The sequence below is a fragment of the Dromaius novaehollandiae genome, chromosome 1 (genome assembly GCF_036370855.1).
Source record: "Dromaius novaehollandiae isolate bDroNov1 chromosome 1, bDroNov1.hap1, whole genome shotgun sequence".
NCBI lineage: Eukaryota > Metazoa > Chordata > Aves > Casuariiformes > Dromaiidae > Dromaius > Dromaius novaehollandiae.
Window position 1 is genome coordinate 215,493,019 of NC_088098.1, and position 15,418 is coordinate 215,508,436.

Below are 15,418 nucleotides of genomic sequence, written 5' to 3' on the forward strand. Positions count from 1 at the left end.
ATGTTGGGCTGATTCTGCTTGAATGGCTGTGGGATGGGAAAAGTCTTAATTTGCTTGGCTCGGCATAATCTTTTGGGCTGGTGCCCTGGACAGTTATTATTGCGATATCCTTCCAGATCGAGCACAGTTATCACCAGGAGCCCATCTTCCTGTTTACTGCATGGTTAAACAAGGCCAGGGAACAAAATGCTAGCATCTAAGGCATGGCATGAATGCCAGTTGTTTTGGGGAAAAAAATTCCCCACCCATGATACAGTGCAGTTGTGTGGGTACTGTTGTAGGGACAAATATCTTCTGATTGCTGTCAGGTGTCTGGGAGCTCCAGGCCCCATTGCTGGCTCCTTGTGCCATCCTGAGCAAACTGCTTTCCAGCTACTCTTTGCTTTATTTTCCCCAGCTGCAAAGCAGGCTTCATACTTGGTTTATAAAAAGATGAGAGACTTTATCTGCAGCTATAACCCACCAAAACTCTGCGAGATTCTCATAGCACCACAGACTGAAGGGCTGCGCCACCTGACAGTCTTGGTTCATTTGGAAAAGGGGTTTTCTCTTGTTTTATTTTGTTTGCGAATCTTTCCACTGGGTTCAGATTTGTGATTTTAAAACCACTCCTAAGCATTTGAAAGTGTCTTATTTGGGGAGTTAGTTCATGAACATCTCTGACATGGAGGTTGTGGGAGATTTCAGAGAAAAGAATTCTTTATTTGGTGGATCGCATTTAAAATCACCTGAGTGTAACAGCAACTTTTCCTAACTGCGGAGTAATTTTGATCTTCCTCCTGCTCTGAGCATAAAATCATGTTCTTTGGAGAATTGCAATTTGTTGACAAAGGGGAGTAAATCAGTCAGTTCAACAATAGCTCCTTGTAAGGTGGAAAATAATCTGATTTATAGAAAGCAATGTTTGTGAATTTGTTCCGCATATATTTCATTAGGTTCATTTGGAAATGCTTTTAAAGGATTAGGGCCAAACTCTGCCTTGGTGACTTTGGTGTAAATATGGGTTAGCTAAACAGAAGTCATGGAATTTTTCCTGATCAAGACTGCCCTGAGAGTGCTGTGTTTGCTTCTTAATCTATTAATTTGTTTTCTTTCCACAAGAACTGCTTGAGAGGCCCATTTCTCTGTATTGCACCGGGGAGGCGTGGAAATGCCTGCAGGGGGTCTGCTTTACAAACCACCTCCTCCGCCTGCCAGTTAATAGCTGTGCCAATTTTTTACATGCCAGTCTCTTACCACCGGGAAATCTGGCTTTTGGGCATCTCATCCTAGGAGTGAATTTTCAGAGCTTTACTTACAAAAAAGGGAATGCCCCCTTTTTTTTGTGGGGAGTCCCTGAAGTCTTTTGTTGGCAATTCCTAGGATGTTTGCATAAACCAGGTCTCTCCTCTTTCCTCCTCTTTTCTTTTCCTCTCTTGCCTCCATCCTCTCTAAGTACTTCTCATTCCCCTTGGTCTGTAATGTGGTGCTGCCATGAGCATCTTTCCAAGTCTGCAGTTCTCCCTGCTCCTAATCAAAGGCTACCTCAAGTCGGTGGGGTTTTCCTAACCTGCTGCCTGACGGAAAGGCTTTTTCCACACTCCTGCTAGCTTGCCGTGAGCAGAAAGCCCTGCCCAGATGAAAACCAAGCAGTTCGAAGCAGGGCTAGCAGGCCGTCCTGCTGCCTTTCTGGGGCAGCATTGGCTGAACATGCCTTAAACTTGGCTCTACCTGAGCTGAAGCAAACATGACTTTAAGAGCGATCTAACAGCACATCCTGGGGGGTGAACAGGAAAAATGGGAGCTGTCTAGCTTAAAGAAGGGGGGCTTGAGGGGTGATGTGAAAAAAGTATGTTCAAAGCTGCTGCAGAGAGGAAGGAAGTAAACTTCTCTTCTTGTCTGTGCTGACAAGAAGCTCAGGTTAGATGCTAGTTTGGACTAACTTGGATCTGAATTTAGTTGCAAAGGGAAACCACTGTGTGGCATCAAACACAAGATGGCTGTTGGATTTATCACAGGTTAGGTGCTTCTTGGCTTGAAAAAACCTGCTGTGATACATCGGTCGAGAGCCTCTTGAGGTTCCTAGCAATATTCGTCAGTGTGATTTTGTGAGCACACAAAATGTGTCAACCAGCATCAATGCCAACATGCCCCTTTCCCGCTTTAACATCTGGAGTGTGAGAACGATATTGGATCTATTCTGAGAAAGGAGACACACTGCTGTATTTAATGCACTTTCTGCCTGAAGGTCATCATTTTTCTTCCTACTGCAACTTATATAACACCACTGGGTCTTCAGCCTCTTGGTCTCTCCCTGTCTGACCTTTCTCTGTCATCTGGTGATCCTCAACCACTCATACGCATCAGGCCTTCCTGCTTCTCCCAGCACTTTCCCTGTTCCTCTTCTTCCCCCAGTAAACCCACAGCTTTTTTCCTCTGGTCACTCCTCAAAGCCCCAGATGTCTCCCCCTTTCCCACACCAAGCTCCCTCCTTCCAGCTTTTGTTCCTGCTTGCTTCGGCTTTCAGAGTTCATTGGGGAATGAGGGTTAACTTCCTCTCCCATGTGAACCTCTGCTTTCCTGCAATCTTTTTATTTAATCAATGAGACCGGAGAGGCTCTGTTGTTATTCTGGATCTGTCCCTTGGGCTAACAGTTCCATTGGGGCAGTTCTGGGGCTGTAATTTACCTATAACGTTTTCCTTCTGGGAAAACAGTCAACAGATCTGTGGTTCACGGATACTAGCTGTTAGCAAGTTGGCCGGCTAATGTTAGCGATTGCTGGATTGGAAATGGCTTTTCCATCAGTTAGCATTTGTTTGGGGCTTTGCAGAAGTGGATCCGACAGGCTGAACAATAGATGCTGAAGATCCATTGTGTTCAGGACCTCTTTAGTTGAACATGGAGCAGGAAGGAATTGACCCGTATTTTGCATAGATGGGCAATTTCTCCTTTTTTTATCCCACAAGGAAATCTTTGCCTTGTGTATAGGAGGGTGGGGGAGGAAGAGGGTAAATTGCAGTTGTGAAGTTACCTCTGTTGAGCAAAGATGGCTTTATCTCAATGGGAGCACTTTTCATTTACTCTTTTCTCTTCTTCTTCTTCTTGTTTGGCTAGTATTAAATCTCTCCACCTAAAAATATCCATGGATATTGGCATCAAGTGAAAAGGATGACATTCAACAGCTGGTAAGCCCTTGAGGTGCCCAGGAACATCCCCTACAAGGTCCTTACTTGATCCAAATTGCACTGAGCTTCGGACACTTGGGAAAGGCTTTCTTGTGGAAAGGACATGATATTGCTGACTCCAGACTTCTTGGCAGACGTGCATGTCACTGCTGCAAGAGCTGGGCTGCTCCCGCCATTGCAGAGAGACAGGAAAAGGCAAAGAGCTGGGCTGGGCAGCTGTGAGGGAGAGCTGGGCTTGCTGGTCAGAAGATTGGCTGTTAATGAGATGCTGTTGACTCCTTATCTCCCACAGGTGTGCAGAGAAGCGGTGGTCTCTTGGTCCTCTCTCAGGAGCAGTTGTTGTTCAGAAAGTTGTTGCTGATGGAAGTAGTGGTGTTGGCTTGCCTGGCTTTCCAGGATCCTAGTAGCAGTGCAGGCACCAGGCACTGCCCAAGGGACTCTACCTACAACTCTACCTCAAACTCACTGAGACTTTGAATCTTCTAGAGCACGCTGTACTGTATCCAGCCCAGCTACCTTCAGGTAGCTTGAGGGACATCACACTTAGCTGGAGAGGAACCAGATGGGTGGCAGCAGATTTGGGTATGTCCTCACTGTCTTGGGATTAGACACCAAAGGGACTGTGAACCCATTTGGGGACCTAGAAGGTGATCTGAATATGTCCTTTTCTCCTTCAGCATCAACAGTTGTTGACCCTGTCAACAGGGTAATCCTTCCTGCTGACCATTTTTTTAACATAAACACACCCAAATAAATCAAATTTGCAGCTTGCCCTAAGTCCCACTCATAACATTTAACAGTCACAGTCAGTTTTCACAGGCACTGATTACTCCAGCTCCCTCAGTTCACTGAGGTTTTAAGCTGATAGCCATACTCTACTGGAATCTGGACCTGCTCTCTGGAATTTAACTCAGCATTTACAAGAACACACAAATATGGGAGCAGACACAAATCACTCCAATGGCTTTTGTGTGGAGCAGCATATGCATGGGGGTACTTTGCTACCAGACCTGCTGGTGCCAACCAGAAGGAAGGAGATTGTGCTACAGAAAGGTAGCCAGCATTGCAACGAGGTGATTTGCTCCACTGAACTGTGTCCTGGCTGGACCAGGACTGGACTGCGGTCTTCCTGGGCTGCTGTGTTAGACTTGTGCCTCTCAAACGGTAGGAGAATAGAGCTATTGTGATTTTCTCCCATGCTGGATACCCCACATTTTCAGCATGCTCCAGCATGTTGTGTCCTTGCTGCAGCCAAATCAGTCTGATGATAGGTGCTTTGCTGCTGCTCTGTCCATTTCTGTGGCTTCTAGGCTCCATGGTAGGGATGAACTGGATTCCAAATGAAAAATTCTGCATCTTGCATAAACTTGCAGTAAACAACTCTCTTTGCTAGAAAAACCATTAGGTTGTATTGACAATGGAAATATTCCATTGCAAATGGGCTCTCAGGGAAAGTGAAACATTAGAGGAGGTCTTTCTCGCTTTCTCTCTCTCTTTTTAAATTAGGACTGTGAGCTGGCACTCAACTCCTGCTGTGAAAAAATATCACAGAAAAGAAGTATGAGAACTCAGTTGCTGAGAGCTGCTGCCACTGCTTGTGACCATAGGCTGGAACAAGTAAGTAGGTCCCCTGAATAAACATCAGGGAAAAAATGTATGCACATTGTAATGTTCTTGGAAGACACTGTATTTGCAGGGCCAGTATCTGTCTCCAGTAGAGAGGGGAGGGGGAATGGTAATATGGATTGATATGGATCAAAAAGTTGTGCACTGGGTGCAGAGAAATGCACCCAAGGCCTCTGACTAAGGAGGAGGCAACAGTTCCCATCAAGCATCCAATCTGTTGGTCTGCTTTGCCTCACCAAGAAAGGCTTCCTGGGCGGTGTCCTCTTGTGAAGACTTTCTCCTTGCACCAGAGAGATTTTGGCTTCCCTCTTGGTTTCACAGCAAAATCCCCACAGATCACTCAGAGGTGGACCTGCAGAGTGGCTGAGGAGCTCACAGTCAAGATGCAACCCCCCAGCCAGTCCTCATCCCCTCGGCTGGAGACATGCTGGTCAGTTCTGGTCACACTTGTGATCATGAGGACACTCGGGACTCTTTGCTGATGGACATGTGGTCACTTGGGACCTTCATGGTGAAGCAATGACCAAATGAAGATTGAAACCATGCTCTTCAATATCTACAAGGCAGTTTGGGGCCTTATGTGGCTCTGACTTATTTTCTCTTAGTGCCTCGGTGGTTTACAGTAGTGCTGTACCTCCTAAAGATCTAGTGAGGAGGAATACATTTAATAATATGAGGAGATCAGAGAGAGCCTCAGAAAGACACACAGGCAGGCAAGGTCCCAAGCACCTTGCAGGATCAGGATAGACCAGACAGCTCTTGATCCCAATGGATAATGAACTGTGCGTCCAAAGATGTTTTTCCTGGAGGCAAAACGGACTTCAGCAGTTCTCATTCTTACCTCTGGTTGATGATTCCCTTTCTGAGGCTGCCTGCCCTCCTCCCACAGTTTACAAAGCCCCTCTCTTTTTGTCAAGGTTATTTTTATCTTGGATCAGTTAACAGTTTAGTTCACTTCATGGATCTCCCCAACACCCCCTGGCAGCTGCACAGGAACAGCTCAAAGGGGTAGCATGCAGCCAGGAGGGGGAAAGTATTTTGGGGTGGGGAAGAGGTGGGGAGTCTGCTTTGCCAACAAAAATATGGCTGGTGTTCCCCCAGCAGCTGAGGAGACACAACTACTGCCAAGAGAAGTCCTTCTGCCCTCTGGGGAGACAGTGGTGAGGAGCAAGGCAGATGGGGAATATGGAAGAGGCAAGGGAAGCAGCCCCTTTTCAACAGTGATTCAGATAATCAGTTTCACATGTTGAATTGAAGCAAAACAGCATCACAGCCTGTCCTGAAACACCCCAGAGGTGGCTTTACTGACTTTATATTTACCCCACACAGCTGGCCTGCAGACCAAAGGGAGCTGTAAGAGCCAGTCCTGGGAGATTTGTTTGGTTTTGTTAGGGATGTATCATTTATCTCATTCAGCTTTTTAATTTTACACTTCTCTTGCTGATATTGAGAAGGATCCAGAATGGAGGTGTCTTTGACATTTTGCATACATTTACTTAAATTTGGTTTTCCCATTTCACTTGATTAATTCTGTCTGTGTTTGCTTTATTCAGTTGGTGATGGAGTGTAGGATTGTGTGTGTCTGAAAGACTCTGTAATTGCATAGCCTGTCTTCTGATTGTGCAATTAATCAGGCATATTAATCATCACTATTTTCCAATTATTGCTTTCTGTATTGATATATAGCCCTGAAAATTCAAGCACAGACCTAAATCTTTACAGACTCACTCCTATTAACAACAGTTATGGATGTGGTGACTTCCTTCATAACCTCCAGGCAAGGAGTGGCCTTTTGTGTTGAGTTATTTATGCTGACTTGATTTGATTTGAAGACCCTGGTCATTTACATGGTTTAATCGATGGAAGTTATTTCCCTAAAGCTTTGAGTCTTATATTTGATTTATTTCCTGAAAATAGCAATCTGTTTGTAGATGCTCTGGATGCACAGTGTGGAGTGATATTTCTGTTATTGCTTGACTTCCTAACAGTTTACAAAAAGCTGTTAAAGGTATTTAAATTGCTTATTAAGAGGAGTCTTGAGTAATATACGGCTTGACTAATAAATGACCTACATGGATGGCAATGCACGGGTGGATTATAAACCTGTCAAAGGGCACTTTGGCTTTTAGTTATGTTCTTTGGCAGGAAATAAATGCCTTTCCTCTATGAGCTCTATTATCTTAAGCATACCCGTGCCTCATCTGAAAGGAATTATTAAGATTTATTGCCCAGCATTTGGCCATTGTAGTACTTCAAGGAGTCTCCTGTTGCTGCTGTTGAATTAGATGAGAGGAGGTTCCTGAGACTAGTAGTATCTACAGAATATGTAATTCATTGGGAATTCAGCCTTGGGAGGATGAAATTTTGCTAAAGGCCATTTAGGGAGAGAGGTTTCGGGCTCCGTGACACCTTCAGATCCTTTGCAGTGATGTCCTAAAGCATCACAGTTCACGGCAGTGTTACAACAGACCCAGAATCCACTGTTGGAATTGTGCTGGATCATTTATAGTTTTGAAATGCCTTTCTCGAGTGTATGGCTGGGCAACATCTGTGTTGGCAATGTGAAGGCAATTTTTCTGTCTCAGGCTAAAGTATTAGAAGGTCAAGATTGGACATAATGGATGCTGGACTTGGCCATTGGCGCTGCTGGTCTTTGGTGTATTTCCATAAGCAGCTGCTCTGGAACAGGAAAGTTTTCAAACCAGAGAATTTCCAAAGCACTGAACAACAGCCTCCTGCTAGATGTAAGTGGAAATGGTTGTAAATAGCTCATTTCACTAATTATGTAAATGATCCTATTTACATTGATGGAACTGAAGGAGACCACTTAGCTATGTCTGGATCCACACAGGTGTAACTACAGATATAAACCTGGTCTCTGTAGAAGCTATCCCCTGTCTTGGTTCAGGACATCCCAAAACCCATAGCTGGTCACAGATCATGCATTAAAGCCCACCCTCAAGGACAGAAGCTTTGTTCAGAGCTCTTTTGGAAGGGGCAGGATCATGGCAAGCCCTATATTACAGCTGTCATTGGGGTACAGAAGCTTTTCCCCTCTTTGCTATCCATTTTATTAACAACAGTTCTCATTTCCCTAATTTAATTAGCTAGCGAAAGACCATTTACATTCATTAAATAAATCAGCATTCTGGGTCATTGTGAAGCTAATGATCCAGTCTCTAATTTGCGTGGTTACAAGGAACTTGATAAACAAAAGTAGCTGCTGCCAGCAAGTGCCTGCTCTGGTGAAACTGCTTTGCTAGACCCATATGCTCAAAGCTGCCACATGCAGACCCCAGTCCCCACTGCTCGGTCCCTTTCATACCTGGATGCAGGGTTCAACAGATGATGTGTGTGGTCTTCATTCTCTCCCTCCTCCGAGGACAACGTAACTCCTTAATCTGTGTAATACGTGCCTGCTTATCCTCAGAGGATGGGTGTTGGGTAAGGGGCTGCCCGTAAAGGTTCAGTATGTAGCTCAACGTAAGTATGTTGTGTTTGCAGCTTTGGAGGCCATCAGTTTGATCTTTGGTACTGTGAAGGTGGAAGCTCTCAGACCATTTGCAGGAATTCAGAAATGTCCACAGTTCAGAACTGCCCAAGTAATTTAAATGAATAGAAGGTGGACAGCTAAACTTCTTTATGGGTGTAGGATCCAGGATGGAGGTCCAGGGGAGAGAGAAAGGCTCCAGCTGCTCCTGTGGCATGGCATGGAGCATGCTGTGAATTTTGGCTCTTCATGAAGAGAAGGGTGAGGGACCATGATCCCAGGGTGGATGTGGTATTGAATTTAGACGCTGGATGGGGACTCTTTTAAGGAGATGGGTTTCATTTCCTCATCACCATGGAGCTGCAACTAGTTCTACATTAGAAACTACGAGGATCTAACCAGAGTCTGATCTCATTTACACCAGTAGTATTGATGTTACTGGAGTCACTCCAGTTTTAGACTAGAATAATCCAAACTAACAAGGGAATCCATGTCAATCCCCTCGAGGTCAAAGATTCAGAGATGGATGAGCCTAAATGAATCACTTCCTGCTCTCTGCATCATTTTCTTTCAAGCGTTGGCAAGTCATGCTTTGAAGTCTGAAATCCCAGCTTCCTCCCTGTGGGTGACTCCTCTGGGTGCGCCAAGATATCAGTGCAAATAAGGTTGCAATTTAGCTTTCTGTCATTGTCTGGAACGTTCTACTTATAGATCTATCGAGCTTAACTGCATTGACCTCCTAAGCAGCCCCATTTCTAATTTCTCCAAATTCTAGGGAGAAGAGGTACTTTTCAGACCAGTTCCAGGGCTTTCAAACCTAGCCACAATTCCTAGCAGCTTCTTCTGATGGACTCGTTTCCATGTAGACTGGGCACTCTCTCTCTAAAGTCTTGTAACTGCTTAGTGAGTTTCAAATGATGAACTGTGCAACAAAGAGAGCTGACAAAAAACATAGGATTAACTACAGCATTATTCCAAACCATGAAAATCTATTATCATTTCATATTTCTAAAGCAATACCCCTGCTGTTTCCTAAAAGTCTTTCTTTCTTTAGGCACGTCATTAGAAACAAAGCCTATCTACATTTGTGCGCAGAGTAATTGCAAAGGAGAATGAGTCTGAAAAGTAATGTAATAGCTTTCTAAGCACTCATAAGAGATAAAGGTATGTGGAAATGTAAAATACTGGAAGAGAAGAGATGTTTGTCTTTGGAAGCCTCTGGTCTGAGTGTCTGAGCATTCTTCTCTAGTGAGTAGAGAGACAGGCATTTATGGGGGTTGATTGAAACCATCTTCCAGCACGCATGTCCAAAGTGGATTGGATGAATTGCCCTCTGGAAGTCTTTCCCTTGATGATAGAGGGAATACCTGAATTAAATGCTGACCTTTTTAAACCTGCAGACTTAGGTGATATGAATCACACCCTGATGTCTATTAAAAACATCCCACAGAGATTGCAGAAAACAAGAAGAAATCCCTTGATGCATTAGACAAGCAGCTTCTTCTGACTCCTGCAGGTAGAGAAGGACGAAGCCTTCACTTTTCGTCATTGACTTTAGCAGCTTAGTTTGTGTGCTCAAGTCAGGAGGACAGTCACCTAAGGCACTGCATATAGCCAGCAGAGAGAGAGAGAGAGAGAGAGAGAGAGAGAAAGAAAGAGAAAGAAAGAGAGAAACCTTCCCAGAGGGCAGCTCAGAGCAGGAACATGAGCTGGCTGGATAATAGGTGCACTGAATAGGGCTGTCATGATAGGCATTAATCTTTGCTTGTTAGGATGGGAATAGTGTCTTCTTTTATGTCCACCCACCACCAGGAACATCAGGGCTGCTTCCAAAACCAGCCAAGAATCCTGAACAGGCAATAGCACCCGCTGAACAAAGGTGTAGTTGGGTTTCAGTAACAAAGCCCAGTATTAGTGTTTTTTGTAGCTTTCATTTTGAAATCAATTTGTGTTGAAAACAGAAGGCAAAGGAAAATTACAGTGCCAAAACAGACTAAAAACAATCAAGGCCTTTTTTGATTTACAGGATGTTAAAAAATGAACCCTGAAATGAAATTTGGGCTTCTTTTTCCCAATATGTCTTTGTTTTCTTTCCTCAAGACATGGCATCACGGTGAAATACACTTCTCTGGAATTCTCATTAATGGGAACAATGTGTTTCTGTTTCAGAGGTAGTAGGGAAAGACATTAGGTTATTCTTTGTTATTTGGACAAATTATTGTGTTTTGTGAAGGACCTCCCTGTAAGTGTGTCGACAGTGCTGTTGCTTAACATACTGAATTGGATTTGGAAGCAAAATGGTTTGGGCTTGAAATACGTGGGGTATTGCAACTCAGCTAAAGTCTCAAAGACAAATCACAGCTGTTAATATGGTGTGGAAAAGGCTGGAGGAAGTTTCTCTCCTCTCAGTACAGACCTAGGTAAAAAATTGCATTTTTTCCCCCCAGGGTAGCTAATGCACGTGAGCCCTGCTCAGGCAGAAACCCTGCACTGGCAGCTCTAAATATGCGAGACAGCTTGAGGCACCTGCTGGAGGACCAGCTTCTCTGTCTGGCCTTCTGGTAAAGCAAAAGGGCATCATCTTTCCTGCATTTTCCCCTCTGCTGTGTGCATACATACCAATTCTGTGGAAGAAAAGACGCAGCAGAAGGACGAAGCAGGGAACGGCGAAGGCATCAAGCCACGTTGACCTCTCTGCAGTGGCGTGCCACGGTGAGGACCTGCTTGTGGTTATTCCTGTCCTGCACGTGGAGGGAGGCAAGCAACAGAGTGAGAAAACCATACTTATCCCAGGGTGCAAACCATCACCACCGAACATGGTGCTGCTGGGATATCTGCTTTGGTGGCGTGGAGATGCAGTGGCTCCCACAGGGTCCTCTGCCTCTTCCAGCCATACTAGACGTCTTCATTGCTGCAGCTGTGATGCAAAACACACCCTCGTGGATAAGGTCGTGAAAAGGCCCAGGCACATTTGACAGATACACAGCAGTTTCCCTCATGCTTTCTTAAGCCCCCTCTGCTTTGAGTCCTTTGCAACTTCAGGGCTTGAGCCTGAAGTTAAATGACTAATCCCACCCCCCTCCAGTTTCATTACTGGGGTCAGAAATGGGAGTTTGGGAACTTCCTAAGACATCGCTGTTAAAATCTGCATCACACGGCAGGCTTCAGGCACACACAACAAATGGGGAGACATGTTCATGAGCATCGCAGGTCCACCTTGCCCAGCCTCCTTTCGAACCCGGCCCTGTACAAAACATGCCCACGTGCATTCAGCCCAAACCCTTGTTTCTGAAGTTAATTACCTTTCTTCCCAAAAAGAGAACCCTGCACTGTTGACATTCATCATCAGGGTGTCAATCTCGCCATGCAAAGATGTATTACGCTGTGTAGTACACGCAGAGCCTGGCGTGTCCCAGTGGCGTTTTCTGAAAGTCATTTTGAGTAATCATCCCTGGAGGGTCCCTTATGCACATTCAGCTACATCAAAGAGCATCACCTCCGCCTCATTAACATGCTGCGACACCACGTTCCCTTCCCCCTTCTGCCCTTTCTGCTTTTTGCTGAAAGACAGGCAGAAAGAAAGTCCTTCCCCCTCAGATAACTCTGCTGCTGCCTCATTTGTTTTGGGGCCTAGAGCGAAGCTGCCCACGTGTTTGCAGTATGCTGCTATTTTTCAGCCTGCTCTGGCCCCTGCTCACTCAGGAATAGGCACTTTTTTGCCCTTCATATGAGCTCATGGTAGCAATGAGAGAGCCTTCTCCTCTGCATCTTCTACCACCTCTTCACCTCATCCTTACTGATGTGTTTGAATAGTCAAAACCACCTCTACACTGCATGTAGGAGCCTGGGGACATTTCCAGGGGACTTTCAGTACTCACCCCATCCCCTTTGCATATACATTATTCCAAAGTCCTCCTTAGATCTAGGATGTGGAAGTGCACAGACATGGCTTAAAAGTACACAGATGCACCAACAAGTGTTGGCTGTTGAGTCTCTGTCCTTGGAGATATGCAAAAGCCACCTGGATAGAGTCCAGGGCAATGTGCTCTAGGTGACCCTGCTTGAGCAGGGAGGTTGGACTAGATGATCTCCAGAGGTCCCTTCCAACCTCAACCCTCCTGTGATTCTGTGATTTAAGGCTGAATCTTTCCAAAGTTTCTTCTTATGTAGATTCAAAGCACTCCTGTCCCCCCTCCTCCTCCTTCTGCAGCCCAGAGATATGGAAGGACTCTGCACTGACACCAGGCATGGCTCTGGGCTGGGCAGGACACGGTGTCTGTGACTTACCTTTTTTTTTTTCTCATGGAACAGCTGTATGAAAAGCCACTTGAGTGGCTTGAGTGGTTGAGTCTGTAGCTTCAAGGTGCATTGTCTTTGGTGGCAATGCAGGCTTATGGCTTTCCTGCTCTCCCTTCTGGTTTCCCCTCCTTCCACAGCCTCCCATTCCTGCCATCACACTTCTGTGTGCCATCCTGTCTCTCCCGCCAGCACAGCTGTTTGAGAGCTTCGCTGAGAGCTGGTTTGGGGAACGGATCCAGCTGAAAAGCAACACAGCCAAGATAGAATATTTTTTAATGTTTGGGGTTTTTTTTAATTTTGTTTCTTTGACCCTTTTTATCCTATCCTACCCCTACTCAACCACAACTGTGAAGTACTGCACCATAATATGGCAGGAACAAACAGTTGGGAAGGGGAAGGGACAAGGACTGAGAGGCAAACGTTTAAGCTGATGGTGCCGCAAAAGAAAATATATCAAGAAACCACAGCCTGAGGTGAAAGGCTTCTAAGTGAAATAACAGAGGACTAGTGTCACGTTCCTTTAAATCCCTCAAGGAATTTGACTTACTGGACAGAGATCCTTTCTGCAGGAAAAAAAACCTCAAACAAACAGCCCTTTCTAAATCAGGAAATGCTTATTATCTCATTCACCCTCTGCTCCTTTCTATGCCTCTTCCTTTCAAAGATAGAGTCATGAAGATACACGGACAGTAAGAATAATGCAATAAATAAATAAGTGCCCTGGAGCTGAATTTTGGTTGCAAATATTTTAGGCTTGCATGGATTTGCGCAGACACCATAAGCTGCATGGCAGAGTGAAAGCCTGGCAGCATTCATAGCTCCAGACTCCTGCTGGGAGTTGTTCAAATATATCTTTAAAGAAAAAGAAAATCTTAACAAATGCTGCAAACCCCGCCATGGTCCCACCCCTCTTGCTTCTCATTTTTCAGTTCAGCATATCCTAATGACATTTTGTTCTGGTTAGGATGGGTGCTTTGAAAACCTGCTAGAATAATATTTTCTCTTCTTGGTGTTAGAGCCTCCAACTCGACTGCCTGACAGAGCTCTTCCAACCTGGTGGCATGGGGCCTGTACCCCATGCTGTGTGGGGAAGGAAGGAGCAGACGTTATTTCTGCAATAGGACTCTGCTGTTTGCATTAGCTTCTGAAGCAGTTGAGAAATTTAATGTTGAGACTTTCTGGAAAATGTCTTCACTTCTCCTTCGCTGGCATGGCCCTCCCTGTGCTATTTCTTCCACCACTAAAAGTAAGTCAAATTCCTGAGGAGTATGGGTTGGGACATGCTTGACTCTCTCTGCGGTTAGAGGAGAAATAGGCATCTCCAGAAATGGATTTGGCCCTGCTAAGATCAATGTCATCTTTCAGAATTGTTTCTGACTTGTCACAGACTGTAGCAGGACCTTGGGCCATTTGATGCTTTATGCAGGCATTCCAGTTTGAAGTCATGTTGGGATGGGCTCCTCAGACCCATGGGGTGTCCGGGCCTAATGCTGCTGCAATCAGTTTTCTTTCCTACTGCTGGACTGATCCTTCATGTACGAAATGTCCCTGCAGTTGGACCACCCCCAACCCTTCACTTTCTAACGGTGCTGATTATGGTTAGTTGACCCCTGGGAGACGGCGATGAGAAATGGGAACTGAAACCTCTTTGGGTGCCATAATGATGCTGAGAAGAGATAGGATGGGTGAGGGAAAGAGGGCTTTCCAAGCTATTCCAGTAAGATGTGATCATAATGCTGGTCCTGTACTGGGGTGCAGTCTGACTCCTGCTGCTGCCTTTCGGGCACCTGGGGTAGAGAAAGCACAGGCATTTCAGGTGATGAGAAGCAGTTTGCAGGGTACTGTGTCTGCATGTGTCACTTTTCTGCCACCTGCTTTCTTCAGCTTCTGCATCTGATTTCTCTGTGGTCCCCCTGGTGTCCAGCTCCTTACCACCTCCTGCATCAGCTGCTGTCTCCTGCTAAATGCTGAAATGGGAAGCTCCTGGGGGCATTGGACTATCCTGTTGATGTAGCTACAATGCTGTCCAAGTCTGAGCCAGGTAACCTAGTGCTGGGTCAGATGAAAACCATAGCTGCACCTTAGGACCATGGCGCAGACACACTCTTAACCCTCAAGCAGCAAAGGAGCGAATGAATTTTAGGCATTGCAAAAGAAGCAAGAGATAACACACCTCATAAAAGCCTTCTAAGCATAACACAAAGAAAGTAGCTGAATGTCGAAAATGTGTCCATCCTACATGTGAAGAAAGGGCCAATGAGACAGGGACGTGTTCGTGCCACGGTTGCTCAGCAGCAAGGAGGCAAGGCTCCTATGATACCCGCAGTTGGGATCTGTGGCCTGAACGTGAGCACAGTGCCTGAGGAGCCTGCTGGAAGACAGACCCCTTTTCTATCACCTAGTCACTAACACGAGCCCAGAGTGGTGCAAATGTGGGCAAGTGAATGTCTCTAATTTCATCTTCTGGTTTCAGGGCAGACTCAGTGCAGCATCAGTCTAATTGTGTTTCCGTGTGGTTTACTGAACCAGTCTGATCTTGTTCCCTGTGGTTAATACTAGCTGCTAGGACTTTTTGCCTTGCTTTAATTCCTCTTTTAACATCTCTTTTTGGCCTAGCTTAGGCTAAAAGACTTAGCTTCTGAAGCATGCAACTTGGATAACTCTAAAGCATCCTAAGGCCTAATAAAAGGTAATATTAAAGTGCAGTAGTGTTAATGCAATTCTCTGGTCTCATTATACTCCATAATTGCTTTTAGGGGTTTAATCAGGCTTTCTATTCTGTATCTGTGCAGCATCTTACCCAGTGAGGTCTTAGCTCATGGCTGGGATTCCTGTGT